The sequence below is a fragment of the Anomaloglossus baeobatrachus genome, chromosome 1 (assembly GCF_048569485.1).
Source record: "Anomaloglossus baeobatrachus isolate aAnoBae1 chromosome 1, aAnoBae1.hap1, whole genome shotgun sequence".
NCBI classification, from domain to species: domain Eukaryota; kingdom Metazoa; phylum Chordata; class Amphibia; order Anura; family Aromobatidae; genus Anomaloglossus; species Anomaloglossus baeobatrachus.
The window spans coordinates 128,138,723-128,157,189 of NC_134353.1; positions in this window are offsets into that span (position 1 = coordinate 128,138,723).

The following is an 18,467-nucleotide window of genomic DNA, read 5'->3' on the forward strand; positions in this document are numbered from 1 at the left end:
TATTTCTTTATTGGTTTTTACTCAGTTTGTTCATTTACTCTGGGTTGACAAAGGTCTATTTTTTTCACAGTGGTTTTTTTATAGATATGTTATATGCTTTTTATGAATTTCTTAAAATTTTTTTTGCTCATAGTGTGTTTTGACTAGCATATGCAAAGTTATATATGATGTCATGTTATCTGATGTTATGTGGTCCTCCCGCTTGTGGGGTTTTTTTTTGTTCATGGGGGATGGTCCCTGTGACGTCAATAGGAGGTATTTAATGTATGTCAGTTGATACCATTTTAGATTTGATGTCTCTTGGTTCCTTACGGTCCTGAGGAAGGGAGCGTGGCTCCTGAAACGCGTAGACCTATGCCAATAAAGATACGTTAATCTTACTGCCCCTGAAGTGATCTGTGGCGCGGCATTATCACCTATTTTCTACTGTTCTCTGTTAAGGCTCTCTCTCTAGACTGTCTGCTTGAGCCTGCTCTGCTTTGTTTCTGACCCCTCCCCCAGGCCAGAGTGTATAGAGAAGTTCCCCATGAACTGGGTTTTAGAGCTCCCCCTTCTGGTATGGAGTCAGGAAAATGTATGCTGCTGGTGCTACCTAGCGTGGGGGACCCCTTCTTGCTTCCAGGCATAACGTCACCCCCTGTGAGGAGGGCAACGCTACTGTGGCAACCGGACCTCTGGGGTGCCATATCTTTGCCAAGTTTTTTCCCCACCACACCCATCTGCTGCTGCTTTTTAGGCCTATAAATTATAACAAGTATTTATTTATTGTACTCACTTTTATAGCGCTATTAATTCCATGGTGCTTTACAGACATGATCATCACTGTCCCCATTGGGGCTCACAATCTAAATTCCCTCAGTATGTCTTTGGAGTGTGGGAGGAAATGGAGTACCTGTGATGCCCGCCCGAGACACAGGGTGACAATCACACACAGATTAGAGGCAAGCCGCCCACTGAGCAGGATCCCGACAACCCCAAAACTCTTTAACTCCTGTACAAGGATCTCAAATGACTCGAGTTCAGGAGTTTGCTGCCTATGGAAAGTCTGCAATCCAGGGAAGAATGGTCATCAGGCAGGGTCAAACCTAGGAAGTACAAGAAAGGAGCAAAATCAGCAGGCAAAAGAGATGTCAGGAAATCAGGCTGACGTCAAAACCGGAGATGGCAGCGAGGTACAAAACCAGCAGACAGGAGAATGGTCATTTAACAAGTGTGACGCCCTGGACTAGCCAGGTAGTCACAGGTAGGCCGTTACACAAACACCTCCCCCCCCTTCATAAGGTGACAGCAGCCAACCTACAAAACCCTTGTCACCTCTCTCAGTGTTCAATGGTCAAACCAGGGGGGCGGGGCCAGGCGGTTGGCCATGCCCACCTAGGAGTCCAGTGAGCCTGAGACAGATCACAGTAGTTGAGTTTTGACAGTTGAGAAGTGGAGTTGAGTCTGTGGAGAGTCAAGTTCAAATGCAGCAGGCCTGAGGTGTCAGGTCTGCAGCGTTAACACTGACCGGCACCGGGGTCGTAGCCCTGGTACCATGGCAAAGAGCAGTCGGTGGTGGCCGCCTGCAGGAGCTGGGATTACAGCTGGTGGAACCGTAAGGGACCGGGACCGGGTAGTGGCCCGCCGGTACCGAACCGGGGAACCGATTGGAAACTGTAGCACCAGGAGGGGTACTCAGACCCAGTACGAGGCCCAGAAACAACTGAACCGAGTCGAATCCACTGATTGAGGACTGGACTTTAGGCCCTTTCCCACCTAAGACCCGACTGAAGACAACAGCCCAACGATAGGGGTAGAAAGCCACCGCCCAGGCATCGAGACCCCACGGGCCAGCGTCTGCGGGCAAACTGGCTCTACCGGCACACATCAGGCTGGGGAGCGAACTACCGTTGCTCAGGCATAGGAGTCATCATTTCTACAAAAGTGAGGTGCAGGAGAAAGGCGGAGACCACCAACCTGAAAAGGGGGAAAAGCGCAGCCGGCTGCGGGAACCGTCCACCATCTTGTTTGGTTTACCAGAGACTCAAGCATGTTTGTAATAGTGAGTACAACAGTGTCTTCGGGCCGCGCAACACGCCGCACCGCACCGACACGCCAGCACGCATCCATTCCCCTGCCTCAGCACCTCCCTCGGGCCCCGAAACCATCATCCCCCTACCCACGGAGGGGCCAACACCAAGCTGCGCAACACCGTCCCTGGGAGCCTAGTCAACGGCTGCGGTGGTGTACATCCATTCACCACAACCCATGGGTGGCGTCACGAACTTAATCCCCAAACAACCGCGGCCCCGGCCGTGGACCTCACCACCGAACACCACCCCTCACGTAGCACCAGCAACTCCCTTTCAGAGCGACGTGACCCCCGGGTCCGTGAGGAGCTCAAGCCACCCACCGTCGAGCACGGATCCGAGTGGCTCGGCAGCCGGCCGAGCCTCGGAGAGGTACACATCGACTCTTCTGGCGTCACGAACAGGATTGAACCCATTCACTTACCTGTGGAAGTGCGCCTTGAAGTTATCGTCAGCGGAGTCCCGTTGAAAAATTTCAGAATCCGCTATCTTGTCACTGTCCTGTGGCGCGAAGTTTCCCATCTTCTCCAAGGAAAAAGGCGCGAGAGTGAAGTCCCACCCCCTGAGAACAGAGCGGTGCAGAAAGAAAGCAGAGTGCCCCGAATAGACCAAGGGGACTGGGTGAAGACCCTGTCCCATGTGACCGAAGGGATAAAGGGCAGGGACTCCAGGACTCTGCCACCCGTCTGGTTCCTGGACCCCGACAGTGCATCATGTCCGCCCCGTCAGACAAGCCAGAATTCCCGGAGCCCGCACAGCAGCGTGGGTGGAAGGCCGGACGACCCTGATGTGGTACCGCTTGCAAGCCCAGGTGTGGTTCCTGATGGAATGATGGGTGGCCAAGATGAAGGAGATAGCCGCGGCCGTGCGGGTACGAAAAGTGGAGGCAAATTTTGGAGAGTGGGTAAGTGAACCACGCCCCTATGTCCCCGAGGGACTAGCCGCTGCGGCTGAGGGACCCGGTCTGCCCCTGCCCTCCATGTTGCTTCCCTCACCGCCCGTGCCGGTTGCCGCTGCTCCTCCGCTTGGTCCGCTGCCCCCGACACCGGCAGCGGACTCCGTCCCATCCGCCTGTGAGGACCCACCTGGGGAGGTAGCCCGCGGATGGCCGCTTGTTCGGCCTGCACCAATCCCGCTTCTCTGGAAGCTTAGTTCCCGGAGGATGCCCGCTCCCGATGTGGTCCCGCCGGTCCCGGAAGTGCCCGCGCCCCAGCTGCCCAAGGCCCCGGCAGTCTGCCCTGCGAAGATGGAGGTGGATCCCTGCCAGAAGGAGGCCCGGCGGGCAGCGCTGGTCGTTCCCAGATCCCACGTCTCGGCTGAGGCGTCGCGGGGTTGCCGCTGCAAGGCAGCACAGCAGGCCACGACACAGCGGGGTTCCCCAGCACAGAAGGTGCCGGTAGTAGCCGGCACAGGGGAACTCCGGCTGGGCCCAATCCCTGCGTAGAGGCAGCAAGAAGACGCTCCAAACTGGGAGTGGCAGCAAAACCTGTTGGGCCTGGAGATCGCGGCCCGTGAGAGGCAGAAGGCCGAGGTGTTGGCCCGGACCATCAAGGAGAAGAAGAATCTCCGCAGCGCCACCTACCGGGTACGGGGCCCGAAGTACGAGGGCCAGGTACACCAGTTTGATCCCTGCCGTGGATGGGGGTTAATTTTCGAGTCCTGCCTGCAGGCCGAGATCTTTGTCTCCAGGAGGGATGTCGGCCCCCACCTTCCAGTGGATCACCCGGACCGTGACCTGGTACCCGGTGAGCTGGTCATGTACACCCGGCATTGCAGGGAGAGGGGCTGGTTCGCCCTTGACGTACAGAGGAGGGAGAGCCGCAGTGTTCCTAGGCGGCCCCAGTCCCCTCCCCCACCGTACAGCTCTGAAGATATAGGGGAGGAGGAATATGAAGATGATGAGTAAAGGTAGCGGATCCCGGCTACCAAGTTGAAAAGTCCCCGTTGGGATCATACTGCCTGTCCCCGTTGGGACTTTGTTTTGCCCTGTTTTAAGAAGGACAAGCCTGGGAACTTGCAGGTCACCCATAAACTTTTGGGCTTGTAAATAATTCCTGGACTGACCTACCCCGTTTCACAACCTCCGGAGAGGCAGACTGGAAGATGGGCCTGCGGGAAAGTGATGGCCGAGGCCCCGTCACCAATGCAACCGGTGGCGATCCTCCGGGTCCGGGGGTCCCCTGGACATGGGGCCCCTGAGAGACAACCGGGTGTGGAGCCCTGTACCCGTCCCATGAAGCAAAACCTGGGCCCGTTCCTGGACTGGGGAAAAGGGGTGCTACCCGTTTCTTAGGGGGAGGGGAGACAGCACGATCTGAAATTGGCATGCATCATATAAAAAGTGAAAATTCACAGATTTATTCCAACTGTACTACAATAAAAAAAATGAGATTTTTAGCAAATAATTGATCAATTTTTTGAGCCACCCCTGCCAACGTCACGGCAAATCTCAATAGGGGGGTCCTACTCTACATTCTGTATTTCATGTGCCATGCGGCCTCCTAGATGAAGTTAAAAGATTTGCCGTGACGTTGGCAGGGGTGGCTCAAAAAATTGATCAATTATTTGCTAAAAATCTCATTTTTTTTATTATAGTACAGTTGGAATAAATCTGTGAATTTTCACTTTTTATATGATGCATGCCAATTTCAGATCGTGCTGGCTCCTTTTTTTTTTTTCTCTGTTTTGACCGTAGTTATGCTACAATTCTGGTGACTGACTAACACCATACCATGCACGCCTGATTTTGGTTTGCAATGTATTCCTCCTGTTGGTAGCTGTTCAGATTCAGTTACCTCACCCCTTTCCACAGGCAATGCTAATTAAGCACCATTCTTGGATCTGGTCCGCCTTTATCAATGGTTGCTGTTTGGCACTGGGAGGATCAGTTCTGATATAGTCCTGGTATGTGTAGAGCTTGCTCCACATGCTGGGACCTGGGCTGGTCTCTATCCACAAGTGCCTTTTTTGCAACATAGAAGCGGTTATATATACAGGTTTCAGGTATGTGTGCTCCATTATGGTTCTGCTTTTAACTTTATCTAGGAGGCCGCATGGCACATGAAATACAGAATGTAAAGTAGGACCCCCCTATTGAGATTTGCCGTGACGTTGGCAGGGGTGGCTCAAAAAATTGATCAATTATTTGCTAAAAATCTCATTTTTTTTATTATAGTACAGTTGGAATAAATCTGTGAATTTTCACTTTTTATATGATGCATGCCAATTTCAGATCGTGCTGGCTCCTTTTTTTTTTTTTTTTTTCTCCGTTTCTTAGGGGCAGCATCAAGGCTAGGTTTGTTTGGGTGGGCAGGCAGAAAGACCCAGTCCCGTTCCCGTTATTAATAAAAATGTTTTATGTTTGCAACGTTTAAGAATATGCCTCCCGTAAGGGAAGATTTCAAAATATGCTCGAAATTGTACAAAGTTTATTATGCTTGTAAATATGTTTTACTCTCTTTCAGTTAAAAAGAAACAAAATAATCCGGTGGCAGACGAGCAGCCCGCGGAAGGTCTTCACAAAACCAAGGGGGAATGTGACGAACTGGACTAGCCAGGTAGTCACAGGTAGGCCCTTACACAAACACCCCCCCCCCCTTAATAAGGTGACAGCAGCCAACCTACAAAACCCTTGTCACCTCTCTCAGTGTTCAATGGTCACACAAGGGGGGAAAAGGGCCAGGCGGTTGGCCACGCCCAACTAGGAATCCGGAGAGCCTCAGACAGGACACAGTAGTTGAGTTTTGACAGTTGAGAAGTGGAGTTGAGTCTGTGGAGAGTCAAGTTCAAGTGCCGCAGGCCTGAGGTGTCAGGTCTGCAGCGTTAACACTGACCGGCGCCGGGTTCGTAACCCTGGTACCGTGGCAAGGAGGCAGACGGTGGTGGTCACCTGCAGGAGCTGGGATTACAGCCGGTGGAACCGTAAGGGACCGGGACCGGGTAGTGGCCCACCGGTACCGAACCGGGGAACCGATTGGAAACCGGAGCCCCAGAAGGGGTACTCAGACCCAGTACGAGGCCCAGAAACAACTGGACCGAGTCGAATCCACTGATTGAGGACTGGACTTTAGGCCCTTTCCCATCTAAGACCCGACTGAAGACAACAGCCGAACGATAGGGGTAGAAAGCCACCGCCCAGGCATCGAAACCCCACGGGCCAGCGTCTGCAGGCAAACAGGCTCTCCCGGCACAAATCAGGCTGGGGAGCGGATTACCGTTGCTTAGGCATAGGAGTAATCATTTCTACAAAAGTGAGGTGCAGGAGAAAGGCGGAAACCACCAACCTGAAACGGGGGAAAAGCGCAGCCGGCTGTGGGCACCGTCCACCATCTTGTTTGGTTTACGAGAGACTCCAGTGTGTTTGTAATAGTGAGTACAACAGTGCCTTTGGGCCGCGCACCGCGCTGCATCGCACCGACACGCCAGCACGCATCCATTCCCCCGCCTCAGCACCTCCCTCGGGCCCCCGAAACCATCATCCCCCTACCCACGGAGGGGCCAATACCAAGCTGCGCAACACCGTCCCCTTGAGCCTAGTCAACGGCAGCGGTGGTGTCCATCCATTCACCACAACCCGTGGGTGGCGTTACGAACTTAATCCCCAAACAACCGCGGCCCCGGCCGTGGACCTCTCCACCGAACACCACCCTTCACGTAGTGTCAGCAACTCCCTTTCAGAGCGACGTGACCCCCGGGTCCGTGAGGAGCTCGAGCCACCCACCAACGAGCACGGATTCGAGCGGCTCGGCAGCCGGCCGAGCCCCGGGGTGGTACACAAGCAGAGGTCAAAAACACAGGGAATATTGGTGTGAGAGCTAGGTGTGAACCAGAGTTACAGCAGAAATAATACTAAGGCTATATCTGGCAAAGAACACTAGACTACTGAAGGTATAAAAAGGGTGTGGTGCCTTCCAATTGGCTGGACTGGGAATTGCTACTTCAGCTGGAAGGTACACACCACCACAGTCAGCCAGTGGTACTGCAAGTCCCAGCCATACGAAGCTTGGTGGGTGAGTGGAGACTGCGCCCACCAGAGCTACTGGTACTGACTCCTCCCCTATCACCAGCACCACGTACCGTGGGAATATGGCGGTGCCTGGTGACCGGAGCAGTCGTCGCAGGAGCAGACTCTGGTGGAGATGTGACAGTACCTGGAGGAAACCAGAGAACCTGGAGGAAACCAAGGTACCCGGAGGAAACCAGAGAACCCGGAGGAAACCAGAGAACCCGGGGAGAACATGGGGAGAACATACAAACTCTGTGAAATAAAACACAGATAGAACAACATGGGGCCCAAGGCTGAGTTTAGATGAGCATATTTCTGTCTGTATGCACAATAAGCTGCACTCGGACAGAACATAGACTAAAGGCCGCTTTACACGCAACGACATCGCTAACACGATGTCATTGAGGTCACGGAATTTGTGACGCACATCAGGCCTTGTTAGTGACGTCATTGCGTGTGAAATGCAGGAATCACCGTTACTGAGCAATTTTACTTACCTTATCGTTGATTGTTGACACGCTGCCCATTTCCCAAATATCGTTGCTGTCGCAGGAAGCAGGTTGTTCGTCGTTCCTGTGACAGCACACATCGCTATGTGTGACACCGCAGGAACGAGGAACAACCTCGTACCTGCAGCTGGCTGCAATGAGGAAGGAAAGAGGTGGGCGGAATGTTTGTCCCGCTCATCTCCGTCCCTCCGCTTCTATTGGGCAGCCGCTTAGTGACGTCACTGTGGCGCCGATCATTTGTGAAAAATGCTCACACGCTGAACTCGAGTGCAAACAAAAAAAAAATAGGAGCCATTTAAAACACTATGTGTGCATCATCCTTATTTTATTGTTCTGGTTGAAAAATAAAACAGAAAAGTGAATTTGCCTTTTTAGTGCTGTTGTAAAAAAAGACAGATGTCCTATATATGTAAGAAATGGGCCACATGCATGTGTGATTTTATCACATATGGAAGAACATATGGACCAAACACCGTCTGTTCTGTGTCCTGAAAAAAATGACAATTTTTCCTACTCTTGTCTAATCTAAACACATACAATCCGCTTCCTCTGCCCACAGACACTTCTGCTCTGTTACCATGGCAACTCTGTTCATAAAAACTTGAATGAAATAATATGAAATAATCTTTCTGCCAGTAGAGCTTGTATAGTGAAAAAAAAATGCGGGGATTTATTCATAACATACATCATTAATACTGGATTTTTTTCACTGACTGGAAAATTAAATATTTGCTCCTGTAAGATAAACATAATAGACCACAGTGATATAATAATGACCCCAACATCAGAGAAAATTGAACATTCAATATGCCACAATATAGTAGTGTCATCCTCCTAATGCCATGACAACACAAAATATAATTACGGGTCAGAGAAGTAAGAATTATTCATTTATAAGCTATAACAAATCAGTCAGACCAACATTCTTATTTGTTGCTATTCTGCTCACATTTCTTTCTTGCTATCTCTCTGATTAAGGGTCCCTAAACCTCTAGCTCAGGAGCCCCAAGTGGCTCGTGGGCCCGTGATGTGTGGCTCACAGCTATCTGTCAGTTTGATGCATTAGCACCAGGTCTAGCTATGAACTATGAAGAGTAAAGGGCCATTTACACGCTGCGACATCGCTAACGATATATCGTCGGGGTCACGGTGTTTGTGACGCACATCCGGCGCCGTTAGCGACATCGCAGCGTGTGACAGGCAGGAGCGACCTTAAACGATTGCAAAAGAGATAAAAATTGTTGGTATATGAGAGGTCGTTCATTTACCAAAAATTATTGTCTCGTACGTAGCGAGGTTGTTTCTGAGGCATCACACATCGCTATGTGTGACACTGCAGGAGCGACGATCATCTCCTTACCTCCGTCCACCGGCAATAAGGAAGGAAGCAGGTGGGCGGCATGTTCCAGCCGCTCATCTGTGCCCCTCCTCTGCTATTGGACGGCCGTTTTGTAACGTCGCTGTGACGCCGAATGCACCTTCCCCTTGAAGGAGGGGTTGTTTGGCGATCACAGCGACGTCGCAGAACAGTTATGTGCATGTGATACTGCCATAGCGATAATGTTTGCTACGGTAGCGATCACCACATATCGCACCAACGACGGGGGCGGGTGCTAACACTCGCGACATCGATAGCAATCGCTAGCGATGATGCAGCGTGTAAAGCACCCTTAAGTTTCCAGATGTTGAATTTTGTGAGGACCCCCTTGTTCTTGGTATATTTTCTCAGTGTGACTTGGGTCGAAAAGCTTTGGCTGCCAATATACTATAATGGGGGCTCTGAGTATCACTACTATGAGGAAGGTGGGAGCTAAATGTGGCCTCATGAACCCCTTTCGGTGCTGAATGTGGCTGTCAAGGTCAGAAAGCTTGGGATCTCTGCCCTGAAAAATAGTTAGAGTTGACATGAGGGTCTTTGTGAGCAATATTGCAAAGGGAAATGTTGAGGTGCACCAGCCTCAAGCAGTACATCACATTGGTTCATATCAAGCCTATTTGGACACCCTTCCCATGTACAATATCCAAAGTTGGGGGTCACCACTTTTCTTTTTGCTTCAGGCAGTAGATAAGCTACAGGTTAAGCTCCCATAATGTGCCTGTCTCAAAACACATGAACCGTATCGGCATGCACTCAATGCAGCTGAGCAATAACATCTCAGATGTGGTCAATGGGAGACAAGTGTGGAGACGCTGCAGGCTACAGTCTCACATTTATGTATCTCAAGCAACATGCGGCCTAGCGATGGTGTATCTAAAATGAAGAACAGAGGGGTTTAGCTACCATAAATTATGTCACCCCACACCATATTCCTGACAGTATGACCAGTGTGACGTTCACTTGTGAAGGCTTCTTCAAAGAGTTGTCCATGTTGTCTTTAGAAGAATCTTTGGCTATCATAGTGTCCAAGACAAACGTGGTGCTCACTGCTGGATAAGAAAGACTTCTATTAAAGCCTTCATCGCCGTTTTGCTCGGCACCATGATAGCCTTTGAGACCAGTGGCTTGAGGTTATTGAAGAGGCATTATCCCAGTCATATGAATCTTGAAAAATTTGCCATTTTGGCTTCGCCATGACTTATACCGCTCCAAGTTTTGCCCATTTTGGAGAAACTGTCCTGGAGTGGCATATAAATTGCAAAAGATGCAAAAAAATTGTGCCGCTTATAGATGAGCAAAAACTTTACAACATTCCTGATGAACGCTTGATGAATTGGCCTTTTAAGGCCCCGTTACACACTACGGTATATCGGGCGATATGTCGTTGGGGTCACGGATTCCGTGACGCACATCCGGCATCGTTTGACATATCGTAGTGTGTGACAGCTACGAGTGACTGTTAACGAGCAAAAATACTCACCTTATCGTTGCTCGTTGACACGTCGTTCATTTTCAAAATATCGGTCACATTCCTGGATGCAGGTTGTTCGTCGTTCCTGAGGCAGCACACATCGCTCCGTGTGACACCTCAGAAACAATGAACACAGCTTACCTGCATCCCGCCGGCAATGAGGAAGGAAGGAGGTGGGCGGGGTGTTACGTCCCGCTCATCTCCGCCCCTCCGCTTCTATTGGGTGGCCGCTGTGTGACATCGCTGTGACGCCGAACGACCCTCCCCCTTCAGGAAGAGGGTGTTCGCCGCCCACAGCAAGGTAATTTGGGAGGTAAGTACATGTGACAGGGGTGACCGACTTTGTGCGACACGGGCAACAAATTGCCCGTGACGCACAAACGATGGGGCGGGTGCGATCGCACATGCAATCACACGATAAATCAACGCGTGTAACAGGGCCTTTAGTCTCCTGGTGTTCAGACTGGACATCTGTATTGTAGACACAGGCTCTCACATCTATACTGCTACCATACCGACAGTTGCAATCAAAATTATTCAACCCCCATTGCAAATATGGTTTATTACAAAATATTATCAAATAATAATTTCTTAGTTTAATAGTTTGTACATTGAAGATAGACATAAAGGCCGCTTTACATGCTGCGACATCGCTCAAGTGATGTTGTTGGGGTCACGGAATTTGTGACGCACATCCGGTCGCTTTAGCGATGCCGTTGCGTGTGACACCTTTGAGCGATTTTGCATCGTTGCAAAAACGTGCAAAATCGCTCATCGGTGACATGGAGGTCCCTTCTCGAAATATCGTTGCTGGAGCAGTAACGATGTTGTTCCTCGTTCCTGCAGCAGCACACATCGGTACGTGTGACACCGCAGGAACGAGGAACCTCTCCTTACCTGCCTCCCGCCCACAATGCAGAAGGAAGGAAAGAGGTGGGCGGGATGTTACATCCCGCTCATCTCCGCCCCTCCGCTTCTATTGGGCGGCGGTTCAGTGAAGCTGCTGTGACATCGCTGTGACGCTGAACGAACCGCCCCCTTAGAAAGGTGGCGGTTCGCCGGTCACAGCAATGTCGCAGGGCAGGTAAGTAGTGTGACGGGTCTGGGCGTGGTTGTGCGCCACGGGCAGCGATTTGCCCATGTTGCACAACCGATGGGGGCGGGTACGTACGCTAGCGATATCGGTCACGATATTGCACCGTGTAAAGCGGCCTTAAGTCTATCAAGTTCGACCTAAAATCTAACATGTTGATACAGAGAAAGTAAAAAGAAACCATAAGGAAGATGCTAATAGCCTCATATAAAAGAAACAAATTCCTTACAGACTCCACATATGGCAATTACACTAGTTACATGAATCAATGTCCCATCATAGAATTTAGTACCCATAAACTGTAATATATTTTTCAAGAAAGGCATCCAGGCCCTCCTTAAACTTTAAAACTGAATCAACCATTACAGCATCATGTGTGTCTCTCAACCCAACCTTTCCAGCACAGCTCCTGATTTCGGTGCTGCATGAAAATGTGTAAAAAGCGAGCTTAAAGCAGTGAACTCTCACATTTTTTTTGCAACTGGTTCGTAAAAAATTAAGGCTAGATAACACAGCAAGGATGACCTGAGATACTGTGATTTGGTAAAAAAAAATCTGTCTCCTGGTATTGCATTACATTATATTACATTGCAGCATAATCAAATTGAATGGGATTATATTTAGATCTGCTGAGGACTACAACAATAAAGCTACAAAAAGTGAGCAGTTTGATTTTTGTTGACTTGTTTGTCGTAGTACTTTGTGAGAGCACAAGGAGACCCCATTTCTTAGTTTTTAAGGTTGACGCTAGACTTAAAGGGATTATTCCCATCTCCAAGATCCATGGTTATGACCACTAGCATTTAACTGTCATTATATGAGTGCTTGTAACCATGGATACTTAAGGTGCTACAGTGCCCTGCACATGAGGTAAGCAACATAGCTAATCAGAAGACCTATACTTATTTTCTCATTGGAGGAATTTGTTAATATAATTATTATTATTATTATTATTACAACACCTACAAAATATTGGGATAGGATAGCAATACCCCTTCAAGTCCATTGAGTTCATTATATAGCCTAACATGTTGGTCTAGACCAGAGGTGGGGAACCTTTTTACTGCCGGGGGCCATTTGGAAATTTCTATCAACCTTCGGGGGCCGCACAAAATTATCAATGTGAAAATGACCCGGATATATTTGGTCAAACAATTAACTCACCCGTACAGTGGTAGCTGCAGCTGCTTCTCTTTGTGCGGCTGTGATGTTGATACTAATCATGTTGCTTCTCACAACTGCTTTTCCAGCTTTGTCTCTCTCTGGGGCGCAGTCAACTCTTTGTGATAATAAGATTGGTAAACCATATACATCACATAACAGATGCAGGGACGGCTGTATATAACTCACGGGAGACACACATCACTGGAGGGGCTGGGGGCATATGCATCACATAGGAAATGCTGGGATGGCTGTGTATACATCACGGGACACACGGGGGGCACATATATCACACATGTATATGCTCTCAGCCCCTCCTGTGAGGTATATGCCCCCAGCCCCTCCTGTGAGGTGTATGCCCCCAACCCCTCCTGTGATGTATATGCCCCCAGCGTCTCAAATGTGATGTATATGCCCCCAGCATCTCAAATGTGATGTATATGCCCCCAGTGTCTCAAATGTGATGTATATGCCCCCAGCATCTCAAATGTAATGTACATGCCCCTAGCATCTCAAATGTAATGTATATGCCCCAGCATCTCAAATCTGATGTACATGCTCCATCCCCTCTTGTGATGTATATGCCCCTTACATTTTCAATGTGATTTATATATCACAGGAGGGGCTGGGGCATACACATCACAAGAGACGCTGGGTGCATTTACATGACCGGAGGGGGTGAGGCATATACATGACAGGAGGGGCTGGGAGCACATACATCACAAGAGGGGCTGGGGCACAGACTTTAGTGGGAGACATTAACTTGGCTGTGGGGCACAGACATCAGTGGGAGGGGCACAGGCATTACTAGGAGGGACACAGGCTACACGGGGGGGGCACAGGCATCACCGGGGGGGCACAGGCATCAGCAGGGGGCACAGGCATCACCGGGGGGCGGGGCACAGGCATCACCAGGGGAAGGGGAACAGGCATCACAGGGAGGAGACTGGGGGGCACAGACAGCACTTACGGAACACAGACACCCCCAGTGTTGTGCTCCCTCCAATGCTCCCTAGTGATGACACACAGCACTCACAACTGCACACAGTTTCGGAGAGCGGGTACACAGAGCCAGAGAGCAGGTGCAGGGTACAGGCATCCCTAGGGGGGCACAGGACATCACTGGTAGGAGACTGGGGGCATGGACAGCACTTGCGGAGCACAGCATTGCAGGGAACACAACACTGGGGTTGACACACAGTACTCAGAGCTTCACACAGCATTGGAGGAGGCACACAGTGCCGGAGAGTGAGCACACAGCACCGGAGAGCCGGCACTGTTCACAGGCATCACTGGGGGGGCACAGGCATCATTAGGGGTGGCACAAACAGGACAGGGCAGCCATAGTCATAAGTATTAGGGCACAGACATCAATGGGGGCATCACTATGGGGGTCACAGGCATCACTATGGGGGGGCACAGGCATCACTATGGGGGGGCACAGGCATCACTATGGGGGGTACAGGCATCACTATGGGGGGGCACAGGCATCACTATGGGGGGGCACAGGCATCACTGTGGGGTACGGTTGGCAGTTGCGAATCACAGAAGTCACAGCACTCAGAGCTGCACACAGCGCCAGAGAATGGGCACAGGGCACACAGCAGAGTGAGCGCAGGACACACAGCAGAGCGAGTGCAGGGTACACAGAGCCGGAGACAGAGTATACAGCAAGGGAAAACGGGCAGACAGGCACACACCGCTGTAACTAGGAAGCGGTGAAGCTGCTGTGGGCCGTAAGAGCAGAGCACTAAACCCACCCATAAAGTAAGTCTAGAGCAATCTGGCACTGGCCAGCGAGAGATCTCAGTGGTACGCGCAAATTGTGCATGTAGGGTTTTAAGGGGCCGGCAGCCAGCAAGACTGCGGCGAGGGCTCGAGCACTGCCACCCCCGGGAATCTGCCCGGGGGGCGTTTGAAAGGTCATGGCGGGGCACATGCGGCCCACGGGCCGAACGTTCTCCACCCCTGGTCTAGAGGAAGGCAAAAAGCCCACGGGCAGACATTAAGGCCATATTCCCACAGGAGAACATACCTGCGGATTTTTCTGCAGGTTCACGCAGCAACTCTCCGGAATCCGCAGCTATACATTGCTGCGGTATTTCTGCGGAATTGTTGCGGTAAACCTGCGGAAACAGTGCAGTTTCATGCGGAATTCCTTTGGATTTCCCGCCCTGTATCTCCATAGTGGAAAGGCAGGCTTTCTGCAGATAATTGCGCATGAATAATTGACATGCAGTTACATGCGGCTGCGGGAAATCCGCAGCATTTTCCGCAGCTGCAAATACCATAGCATTGATAGAGCACTCCCCAAATCCCATAGGATAACTTGGGGAGTGTCTATACTTGCGCAAACCTGCGGATTTATCTGGAAAATCTAGAAAATCCGCAGGTTTTTTGCGGCAAAATCCGGAGGTATTATCTCCTTTGGGCACATGGTCTAATAGCTCCATATTAGGGGGAAAAATCCTTCCCAACTCCACATATGGTAATCAAACTATTCCCTGGATCAACGCATAACTAGGGATGATCGAATACCTCAAATTTCGGCTTCACGGATATTTTCCGAATAGGTCGCCGCTATTTGACTATTCGCGAATATTCGATGCGCAATGTAAGTCTATGGGAAACCCGAATAACAACTATTCGGAATTATTCGGGCTTTCCATAGACTTACATTGCGCATCGAATATTCACATAGCGGCAACCTATTCTGAAAATATTCGCGAAGCCGAATATTTGAGGTATTCGATCATCCCTAATAATAACCTGTAATATTATATTTTTCAAGACAGGCATCCAGGCCTCTCTTGAATTTTAGCAGTGAATCAACCATTGCAACATCATGTGGCAAAAATTTCCATAGTCTCACTGCTCTTACAGAAAAGAATCTTCATCTACACTGTTTATTAAACCTTCGTTCTTCTAGATGTAGAGGATGCTCCTGTGCTGCCCCCACGTCAGCAGCCCGCCGTTGCTGCTCGGATCCGGATCCGCGTTGACTCAAGGGATCTCTGGACCCAGGGTCGGGGTCGCGTGGCCACCCGGAATAAAGGGGATCTACCTACAGGGGATTGTATGGACAGTTCATGACGCCACCCATAGTGCGCGGCAAGATGGAGCACCACCGCTGCAATGGGGAGCACCCGGTGGCGATGGTGCGGGCAGCCAGATGTTTAACCCCTCCAAGGGTAGGGGGAATGCCCTGGGACTCGGTGTGGTGACGGGAAGGTGCCGTTGGAACGGTAGGGGGGTCGTTTGTGTACTCACTCAGTCAAATAACACTGACACCGACAACTGTGGTAAACCAAAGTTCTGGACACTGCTGCCGCTTGGAGGAAGCACGCCTGGATCCTGTGCCCATTGGCGCTGCCTGTTAGTCTGTGACCTTTGCCTTGGCACCTCTTTCTCTATTTGGTCCCTACAGTGTGAAACTAGTCGGATCCCGCTCACCAGTGTGGCTAACTGGGTGAGCTTGCTCTCAGGGTTCACGCTTGGGATTTTCTGGACCGTGTGAGTGGAAAGTCCTATCCCCCTCGTTGCACTAGTACCCCGATTTTGGAGTGGGTGGAGAACGGATCTTGTACGCTCCGTCCTCGTCAGGTAAATTCCCAGGATGCCTGAAGCTCTTTCCTGACCTAGGGTCCACATACCCCGTCGTGCCCTGGCCTTTGCCCAGTGATGGCACAAAGCTGTCCTCCTCGACAGTCCGTGCCCCTTGTCACGATCCCCTGTGACCGAGGTCCAGCTCCTACCAGGCCCAGACCTACGTCTGCCACCTAGTAGTTTTAAGGAGCCCAGCTCCTGACCTCCTCTCCTCCAACACTTCATCGCCCCGTGACATCTCCTCTCGAGAGTCACTGCTCAACTGACTGTCTCCTGACACTCCTGACCTGCCCTTAACCAACCCCCCAAGTGGGCGACCCTATTCCACTCAGGCCATCCACTGGTGTGTCTGGTGGGTGTAGTGCAGAGTGTTCCTAGGATTTAGCTGTTCTTGGCAACACCAATGGTTAGGGACGCTTAACCAAGGAGGAGGTGGATATTGCACAGAAGGGCAGATTGCACAATACCCTGTGACGACCTGATAAGCCAGGGCGTCACACCCCCTTGTCATTATTACATTCCTAGATGAAAAAAAGATCATTACTAATGATCGCATGCAGTACTCCACCCTCTGCTTCTTCTGACCAAGGCTGCTCAAATATTTGGGCATCACTGCACACAATCTCCTCATGTGACTCTTGAAATGCACACAGTGAGAGGTCAGTAGAAGTTATAAATGCAGAAGTAAAGAGCTCTTCGAAATGCCAAAGTGTGGGGTCAATTGTCTTCTTAGACTACATGGTGGTAGGAAGGAGGATCAGGGTGAGGATTATGTGGTCCCTACTGTTGACTGGACCATGTGGAATATAGAGTAATGCTGGTAAACAGACTGGAAGCATTATCTCATATCCCACCTACAACCTGTTCACAGTGTTCTGGCTTCAGTAGTGGGGTCACGTACACCCCTGCAAAGTGAGACAGGAAGCTAGGTCTAGATGATAAGTGTGTTTGCTGTGCTTCCGCAGCAGACCCAGTTTAACTTGGCTGATGGCCACGGCCTTTGCATGCACCATCATCATCCACTTTCAAGTTCCTTACTGCATGTGTAGCGCCCCACAGGGCAGGTGTTTTAACCTACTCGTTACCAGGCCGGGATGTGTGGCGCCCCTGCGGCTTCAGGCGCCACAGGGTACTGCACCCCCATTAAGGTGTAGTACTTATCCCGGGTCCATGGTAGGTCGGTACCGGTTTCCACTTACACAAACATACAGTTAGTGGGTTGCCCTCCCCAATGGCGACCGGGCCAGGGTCAGATCACAGTAGGGGGTTTACAGGACGCTCCCAGATCCACTGGAACCAGGGACTCGGGGTCAGGGAGAAGCAACCACCAGGGAGAGTCAGGAGCACACAGTGGAAATAGCAGGTTGACCTAGTGAGAGTAGTGAATCAGCTGGTGGCAGCAGTTGGGGGTAACAGCTCAGAACACACAAAAGAGCTACAACAAAGAGAGAACAGCTTCAGACACAGAGCACAGCGGATGTGCCGCAAGCAGCTCTGTGGGCCAGGGCATTCAACACGGTCGCTGGGGAGAAGCAGGCGGCTGCATCCAAAGGATGCTTCACGTTGTCTACCAACTCTGCAAGGGTCGCGAGGAACGGCTAGACCAGTCACCAGACCCGTTAAAATGAGTCTGCAGCCAAATAGCATATAGAATCCAGGGTTGAGGACTGTCCCCATAACGGAACCGCGCTCAGCATACACAACGTGACACTTTACTGACACCGAGATCCCCAAGCTCTTCACGCCATGGGGGTCCGATACTTAGCGCATCAGAGGAAGAAAGGCCTCACAGGCTGACACACACACCAGACTTGATCTTTCACGGATCCGGGATCGGCTGGAGCCCATCGTGGCGGAGATCGGTACTCTGGGGCAGCACTTGAACAACCTGTGAGTAAAAAGACCTGGAACCGCAGCCCCTGTCTCTGCCGTTCTTTTACCAGTACCGTCGCCCAGCGCTGCGGCGCCAACGGGGACTACCACCACCCTAGCCATCCTCCCAGGGCCCGCCGGGTCACCCCGTGATGACGCACAGGATCTGCATCCCAGGTCCGGCAATGAGTAGGTTAAAACACCTGCCTCGTGGGGCACTACAGATACAGATCCTATGCGTCGTCACGGGGTAGCCTGGCCGGGTTCCGGTGCCCCGAGGCGTACAGAAAGGAGGGTGGAGGG